Here is a 9,114-nt window from a genome sequence, read left to right on the forward strand (position 1 = left end):
AGCCGCCACACGGGGTGAATCGTGCCGGATATCACTTGGCAGAACTGCCTCTGCTCCATAAACCATGAAGAAAGGCGTGTAACCCATTGATCTGTTAGGCGTAGTGTTGATTCTCCATAGAACAGAGGGCAGCTCTTCAACCCAACAATCCGGAGTCCGCTGTAAGGGGACCAAGAGCCGTGGTTTGATACCCCTTAAAATCTCCTGATTAGCTCGTTCTGCCTGACCATTGGACTGAGGATGAGCAACAGCCGAAACGTCAAGCCGGATATGTTCTCGTTGACAGAACTCTTCCATGGCACCCTTGGAAAGATTAGTGCCATTATCAGTTATGATGCTATGTGGAAAACCAAAACGAAAGATCACCTTTTTGATGAACTGCACCGCTGTGGCCGCATCACACTGACTGACCGGTTCTGCCTCAATTCACTTTGTAAATTTATCCACTGCCACCAGGAGGTGCATTTTTTTATCTTTAGACCTTTTGAAAGGTCCCACCATATCAAGCCCCCAGACTGCGAACGGCCAAGTAATTGGAATCATCCTCAACTCCTGAGCTGGCAGATGAGCTCGTCTTGAGAACTTTTGACACCCGTCACATTTGCTAACAAGATCTTCTGCATCAGCATGAGCCGTCAGCCAATAAAAACCATGACGGAAAGCCTTGGCCACCAGAGATTTTGAGCCGGCATGATGACCACAATCCCCTTCATGGATCTCTCGAAGTATCTCTTGACCCTCTGCAGGCGACACACAACTCTGGAACGCACCTATGACACTGAGATGATGTAACTCGCCGTTAACAATTGTCATGGATTTGGATCGTCTGACAATTTGTCTTGCCAAGGTCTCATCCTCGGGCAGCTCTCCCCGGGTCATATAAGCCAAATATGGCAATGTCCAATCCGGGATGATGTGAAGTGCAGCCACCAACTGTGCCTCCGGGTCTGGCACTGCAAGCTCTTCCTCTGTAGGTACCTTGACAGAAGGATTATGTAAGACGTCCAGAAAGGTATTAGGCGGCACCGGCTTACACCGAGAGCCCAACCGGCTTAAAGCATCTGCCGCCTCATTCTTCCTTCCGTCAATGTGCTCCACCTGATACCCTTTGAAGTACCCAGCTACAACATCAACTTCACGATGGTAAGCCGCCATAAGGGGATCCTTAGAATCCCATGTGCCTGAAACCTACTGAGCCACAAGATCTGAGTCGCCCAAGCACCTTAGCCGGCTTAAATTCATCTCCTTAGCCATCCGGAGACCATGGAGCAAGGCCTCGTATTCAGCTGCATTGTTAGTGCAAGGAAACATGAGCCGGAGCACATAACGAAATTTGTCACCTCGAGGGGAAGTTAAGACAACCCCAGCCCCTGATCCTTCTAACTGTCTGGACCCATCAAAATGAATAGTCCAATATGTATTGTCCGGCCTCTCCTCAGGTGCCTGCAACTCTGTCCAATCATTGATAAAATCCACAAATGCCTGAGATTTGATGGCAGTACGGGGCATGTACTTTAAACCATAAGGTCCAAGCTCAATGGCCCACTTGGCGATTCGTCCTCTAGCTTCTCTATTCTGAATGATATCTCCCAAAGGAGCTGAGCTCACCACCGTTATAGGGTGACCTTGGAAGTACTGCTTTAGTTTCTGATTCGCCATGAACACTCCATAAACAAGCTTCTGCCAATGCAGATACCTTTGTTTAGACTCAATGAGCACCTCGCTGACATAATAAACCGGCCGTTGAATCGGATGCTCCTTGCCTGCCTCCTTACGTTCCACCATGATGGCAACACTGACAACCCGTGAGTTAGCAGCCACGTACAACAATAGTGGCTCTTTATCAATGGGAGCTGCAAGAACCGGTGGCTCAGACAACTGCCTCTTTAAACCCTCAAAGGTAGCGTTAGCAGCATCACTCCAAACAAAAGTGTCTGTTTTCTTCATCATCTGGTACAGCGGCAAGGCCTTCTCGCCTAACCGGTTTATGAACCGGCTTAAAGCGGCAACACGTCCCGCCAGGCGTTGAACATCATTGATACACGCTGGCTTAGCCAGAGAGGTGATCGCTGTGATCTTCTCCGGATTAGCTTCAATGCCTCTATTTGACACCAAAAAACCCAAGAGCTTGCCTGTAGGTACACCAAATACACACTTGGCCGGGTTAAGCATCATCTTGTAAACCCGGAGATTGTCAAAGGTTTCTCTCAAATCGGATATTAAAGTTTCCTTTTCTCTGGATTTCACCACGATGTCATGCACATAAGCATGAACATTGCTCCCAATCTGATCGTGCAAACATTTCTGCACACATCGCTGATAAGTTGCCTGGGCACTCTTGAGCCCAAACGGCATAGATACATAACAGAGGGCCCCAAACGGAGTGATGAAAGTTGTCTTCTCCTGGTCCTTAACTGCCATCTTGATCTGATGATAGCCAGAGTAAGCATCCAAAAAGCTCAAACGTTCACAACCTGTCGTAGCATCAATGATTTGATCAATACGGGGGAGTGCAAAGGGATCAGCCGGGCAAGCCTTGTTTAAGTCCGTGTAATCCACACACATCCGCCAAGTGCCTTTCTTCTTGAGTACCAGCACCGGGTTAGCCAACCACTCTGGATGAAAGACCTCGACAATAAACCCGGCCGCTAAGAGCTGGGCCACCTCTTCTCCAATGGCTACACGCCTCTCTTCGTTGAATCGTCAGAGAAACTGCCTGACCGGCTTATACTTCGGATCAATATTGAGAGTGTGCTCAGTGAGTTCCCTCGGTACACCCAGCATGTCAGAAGGTTTCCATGCAAAGATGTCCCGGTTCTCACGGATGAACTCAATGAGCGCGCTTTCCTATTTAGGATCCAAATTAGCACTAATACTGAACTGCTTAGAGGTGTCCCCCAGGGTGAAGTCAACAAGCTTTGTATCAGCGGCCGATTTAAACTTCAACGCCGGGTCGTGCTCTGTAGTCGGTTTCTTGAGGGAGGTCATATCCGTCGGATCAACATTGTCTTGATAAAATTTGAGCTCCTCTAGGGCACAGGCCGTCTCAGCGTAAGCCGCATCGCCTTCTTCGCATTCCAATGACACCTTTCGACTCCTATGCACGGTGATGGTACCCTTGTAACCCGGCATCTTAAGCTGTAAGTAAACATAACACGGCTGTGCCATGAACTTAGCATAAGCCGGTCACCCAAATAGAGCGTGATACGGGCTCTTGATCTTGACCACCTCAAACGTCAACTTCTCAGCCCTGGAATCATACTCATCTCCAAAAGCCACCTCGAGTTCAATCTTACCAACTGGGTAAGCTGACTTACCTGGGACCACCCCGTGAAAAACCGTGTTGGACGTCCTCAGATTCTTCTCAGTTAACCCCATACGCTGGAAGGTCTCATAGTAGAGGATATTGATGATGCTACCTCCGTCCATGAGTACCTTAGTGAATTTATATCCGCCAACCTGGGGTGCTACAACCAAGGCTAACTGACCCGGGTTATCAACTCGTAGTGGGTGATCCTCCCTGCTCCAAATGATAGGTTGCTCTAACCATCTCAAATAACGAGGGACCGCCGGCTCAACCGAATTTACAGTCCTTTTATGAACCTTCTGGTCACGTTTGCATAAGCTAGTGGTGAACACATGGTATTGCCCACTACTCAACTGTTTCGGTTGGCTCTGGTAACCCGCCTGCTGCTGCGGTTGTCCTCCCTGACCAGCTTGCTGTTGATTATTTCCACCCGGTTGTCCTTGAAAACCGGAATTTGAACCGCCACCCGGGCCATGAAAGCCGCCGGCCCCTGAACCGCCACCAGGTCCATGACCACCATCGAAGATATTGGAATTTTTAAACGCCTTCATGATCGCACAACCTTTCCACAGGTGAGTAGCGGGGTGCTCCTGGGTACCGTGTTTCGGACAGGGCTCGTTGAGTAGCTGCTCAAGAGATGGTCCTGACCCGCCGGTTCGCGGCCACTTACCCTTGCGTCTCTGATTATTACCATGTGTACTAGCATTAGCCACAAGCTCCAGACTACCGTCCGCCTTACGCTTATTCCCGCCTTGATTCCCCGGGTTATGCTGTGGACATTTTCCATTACCGTTCCTTTTACCCTTCCCTGCTTTCTCATCGTCAGACGCAGGGTCCTTGGTATTATCAGAATCAGCGTATTTGACTAAAGCCGCCATCAGCGTTCCCATATCGGTGCAGTCACGCTTTAGGCGTCCCAATTTCTGCCTCAGTGGCCCAAAGTTGCAATTTTTCTCCAACATGAGGACTGCAGAGCCGGCATCCATCCTTTCAGATGAATGAATTATCTCCTTGACCCGGCGTACCCAATGGGTAGTGGACTCATCCTCCCCCTACTTACAACTTGTCAAGTCCACGATTGACATGGACTGCTTACAGGTGTCCTTGAAGTTCTGGATGAACCGGGCCTTTAACTCCTCCCACGAACCAATGGAATTGGGTGGTAAACCTTTTAACCAGGACCGGGCTGTTCCATCTAACATCATGGTGAAGTATTTAGCCATTGCCGCGTCGCTAACCTCCAACAACTCCATGGCCATCTCATAGCTCTCAATCCATGCTCCGAGTTGTAAGTCAGCCGTGTAATTCGGCACCTTCCGAGGTCCTTTGAAGTCCTTAGCAGGCGCACGTTGCGTCAAGACGGTATCAAACAAGGAACCCCACCGGTTCTGGTGGCTACTCCCAACACAAGGGAAGTCGTTGGGTACTCCGGGATGTCTTGATGAGCCGTCAGCTGAGCCGCCTGTTGAGCCGCCCGCTCGTTCTCCTGACTTATTCGGTCTTGCACCGGGTTATAGCCCCCATGTTGGTTACGGCGTTGGGCGTTGCTTGACAAAGCTTTGGACTCCATGTGCCTGTTGTAACTCGGGCTCCGGTTCTGACGAGGCGGCGCTAACCAAGGCGGAGGGGTTAAATGAATCCTATCCCGGCTGTAAGAATAGGTCTCCTGCTGGGCCAGGGACGTCTGGACAAGTTCCCTGATCCTCCGGGTCTCCACTGTTGTTGGATCATCACCGTCCACTGGAAGAGCTGCCAAACATGCTGATGCTGCGATTAAATTCTCCATGGGGTTGGAAAAGTGACCCTCAGGTATTGGCACATAACGCGGCGGTGCCATGCTCATGTGAGGAGGAGGCATCTCCTGACGCTGAGCCGGCCCTCCCGCTCCGGGTGTTATGAACTGATTAGCATTGGGCGAGTTACTTGGCCCTGCTCCGGGTGTGGCAAAGAGAACCCTAGGATCGTAACTCGGAGGTAACCGGGATTGGGTCTTCTGGTGTCTCCTCCTCATTACTTCATTGGACGCGTTTAAACTCATTGTGAGCTGATAATCATCTGACTGCAACCTCTGTGCCCGGGCGTCGAGAGCCGCCTGCTCCGTAGCTAGCCTAGTATCCTTAGCTGCTAAGGCCTCCTTGGCCTAAGCTATCTCCTCACGTACCTGTGCTACCTCCGCGTCATGCTCATCTTTGTTTGCAGGGATAACTATGGCGGTTAAAAGGGTCGTAAGCTTATCCATGAGGTCTATCAGTACTTGAGCCGGCGGGCGCACAGGGCCTCCTGCCCCGGCTGCTCCTAACCCGGAAGTGATTGCGGTTGCGGCTGTAGAGTTTTGTCCGGGTTGAGTCCCATCCATAAAGACTCCTGCCCAATTTGGCGACTCACAGAGGTCCGGAATACTAAGACCATCAGAACAGCCCCCGAGCGCACCATCTTGAACTTGATACAAAGAATCTGTTGAACCGGTGGATGAATCACCGTCAGAGGGGACGGCCATCTCACCACCATCTTCAGGACCTTCAGAAAGCTCTTCTCCGTGGACGCAGCCGACAAAGACACGCTTCATGCCGGGTTGTACTCGGGCGGGTTTCGCACGCTGAGCCGTCTCGACGAGGTCGGTGTAGTTGTCCGGCTCATGCCCCGGCTCACCAATCCGGCCGATAAAGACGTGGATCCCTCCAAAGGGGACCCGGTACCGGTACTCAATTGAGCCGGCATCGGGGCCCCAACCTTCGTCGTCGATGTAGATCTTGCCGCGACGACTCTTGGTCATCCGTCCCGTTACATATCCCTTGAGCCCTTCGAAGTTGCCCTTCAAGAACTCAAATCCACCGTGCGCTGGACCCACGGTGGGCGCCAACTATCATGGAATTGTCACGTCAGATGTCCTCGTGAAAGGACTTAGTTGTGGAGCCATCGCAACTAGGAAGCTTGAAGGGGTTAAATGGGACAAAGGACACGAGAGGGTTTATACTAGTTCGGCCCCTTACGGTGAAGGTAAGGCATACGTCTAGTTGGGTTGGTATTGATGTTTCGATGACCAGGGAGCGAGATACGCTATGCTTGACTCTCGATGAGTTGTTTCTTGCCCTCAGCCGCCAGCGGGTCGTCCCCTTATATACACGGGTCGACGCCCTCCGGCCTACAGAGTCCCGGCCGGCTTATAAACAATGTCCGGCTCGGTGACTAGTTAAGTCTACCTTATGATACAAGTTAATATTATAACTGCGGTTTTACTACAACGGGCCTTAAGTCGCCGGTGGGCTTTAAGATCCTTATGAACCGTCATCTTCATGCCTTGTCTTGGGCATCTCTCTGGTGAGACCTCTTTGCGTAACCCGGTCCCTCCTGGGCGGCTTACACAAATAGTTATATCCCCAACACCACCTCTCTTGCGATGCTGTGTAGGACTCTGCTGATACATTGAGGGTGCTGCGGGTGCGATGGCTGTCAGCGGCGGGGAAGAAGACTTTAGATGACAGACGGCCGGGTTGGGGGATAAATCATGTTGCCGTGGATGAGGCGTTCGTAGGAGCGGCAACGGCAAGGTTGATGACGGTGTCGATGAAGTGAGAGGGCGCAATGAAAGGATCCTGGTCCAGCGCCGTGGATGAGAGACGTCCATCTCTTGCAGTGGACGACGGGGTAGGGGTAGAAGCTCCGGCAAGGTGGAGGATGGGGTGGCGGACGGAGGAGGCTAGCCGCCATGGGGAGGTTGCTGTGGCGCCGATGGTGTATGAATGGGGAAATGGAGGGGAGGGGGGATCTCAAACTTTGGGACGCGCTTCTCTGAAATGTGGGAAAGTTACGAACTTATCCCCCGTTTAAAATTTTGGACATCGCATCGGTTGGGGATAGGACGGTAATCTTGCATCTCCCAAATATTTGCCGATAACTATTTCGGGTGAGGAGAGGGTGTTTTGCCGCTCACGCTTGGCGCCCATGGTGTATGAACGGGGTTGACATGTAGGGCGGTTGTGTCACGTCTGAGGGAAGTTACACATCTGCCCCTATTTAAAATATTAGCCTACATCGATTTCGGACAAGGAGAGTTTGTTTTGCCGCCCACCATGTATGAATGGGGAAATGGAGGGAGAGACACATGTCTTTCGGACAAGCTTGAATCAAATGTGTTTTGCCGCCCACGTTTGGCCCACCGTGTCTGAATGGGCTTAGAGGCCGTCGTGTCACATCTGATTGAAGTTACTAGTCTACCCCTATTGATAACAGTGTAAATACGGTCGATAAGGATGTCAAGTGTCAGGGGTAGACAGTAATTTCCATCTCGCAAACACTTGCTTCAGGTAGCCCACAAATTATAGTGGGTGTTTAGCCGCTTCGTTCAAAACTTGGGAGAATTAGCATTCACGTTCGCCCTAGGCCCTGGCAAACTAAATTCAAATCCAATTTGTATTCGATTACGAATATCCACAAATAATTCTATGTTTTGTTATTTATTTCTTCAAAACCACAACAAAGATTTATTCCACCTTTATATATGATTATGATTTAGAAATTCCGTGATCTTCGAATTCAGTAGGTTGGACACACTTTGAGTCAAATAGTTATTTCATCCAATATAATATGCTCACACGAAAAACAGTTCACCTTATGTCAATCATACAAGTACTAAGGATTACCTCTCCTAAAAAATTCGGATCATTACAACACATGAACAACATAGGGGGTCTTACAACATAATCCATTCAGAGACATGACACAACATGCAAGTACAATAATCTAATGACAATTTAAACTGGTATCTAAAGAAGAACCGGGATTACCCTGGGCTTCAGATAGCAGAAACAGCAGGACCTCCTCCATCTTCAAAAGAAACATTCTTACTTCCTCCAATTCTTGGGTTGCTTGCATAATGCGTGCCGCTAATTCCATAATTTCCGGGCTCAAGATAAAGATTACCTCATTCATTGCAGCCACACCATCTCTTTCTGCCTCTAGTAGAGCCTCAAGAACTATAATATCTGTGCTCAGACTGCTCTTCGGCGGTGTTGCCTCTGAACTGCTACCATCTGGTAACATGGATGGCGCACTGCTTCCACAAATAGATTCTAGGGTTGTACATTGTGTCCTAGTGTGAACGGCATCCTGAAAGGTTTCCGTTGGACATAAGTAAGAGATAGTTATCGCATGATCCAGGCAGTAAGCTTACATGGTGAACGACATACGAATTATTGCCGAGCATGTCAAGCTATATTTAAATGGTTCGAAGCAGCATCAGCCGAAAAGAAACTAAAATGGTAAGATAAAACTAGGGATGTAAGTGGCAAATAAACGACATCTGCCAGTCCCATCTAGTTAGTTTGCTAGCTCCCTAGTTCATTTTCGTCAAAAAACAAAAACTCTTTTGAACTATCATACCACTAGTGGACTTTAATCGGGATTAAACGGGACCCAGTTGACATCCCTAGTTGAAAGGGAGTGTACCACCGCTATATTTAAGTTTCCAAGGCATCTAAGAAGTTGAAATAATCTGAGAAAGCACTTAATAGTGTGGCCTCATATAAACTATGAAGACAGTCTTGTGATGAAGTTAAGAGGAAAAGTTAAGGACTCAAATGAACTAGGCATGCATTTCTTTACGATAGTACAGCAGGCATTGCTGACATATTGGCCAACTCAGGTATAGCGTAACAACAAACAAGCATTCGAATCAAGCAATACAGCAAAGCAGACAACTAAACTATTTGCAATTCTGTAGGATTATAGGTTGAGGGCACAAGCCAAGAAAGCAGCCCACTCAGATTACACTTCACCTGTACTAAAACACACCGGCTTACCATATGTTG

The sequence above is a fragment of the Triticum dicoccoides genome, chromosome 1B, assembly GCF_002162155.2.
Source record: "Triticum dicoccoides isolate Atlit2015 ecotype Zavitan chromosome 1B, WEW_v2.0, whole genome shotgun sequence".
NCBI lineage: Eukaryota > Viridiplantae > Streptophyta > Magnoliopsida > Poales > Poaceae > Triticum > Triticum dicoccoides.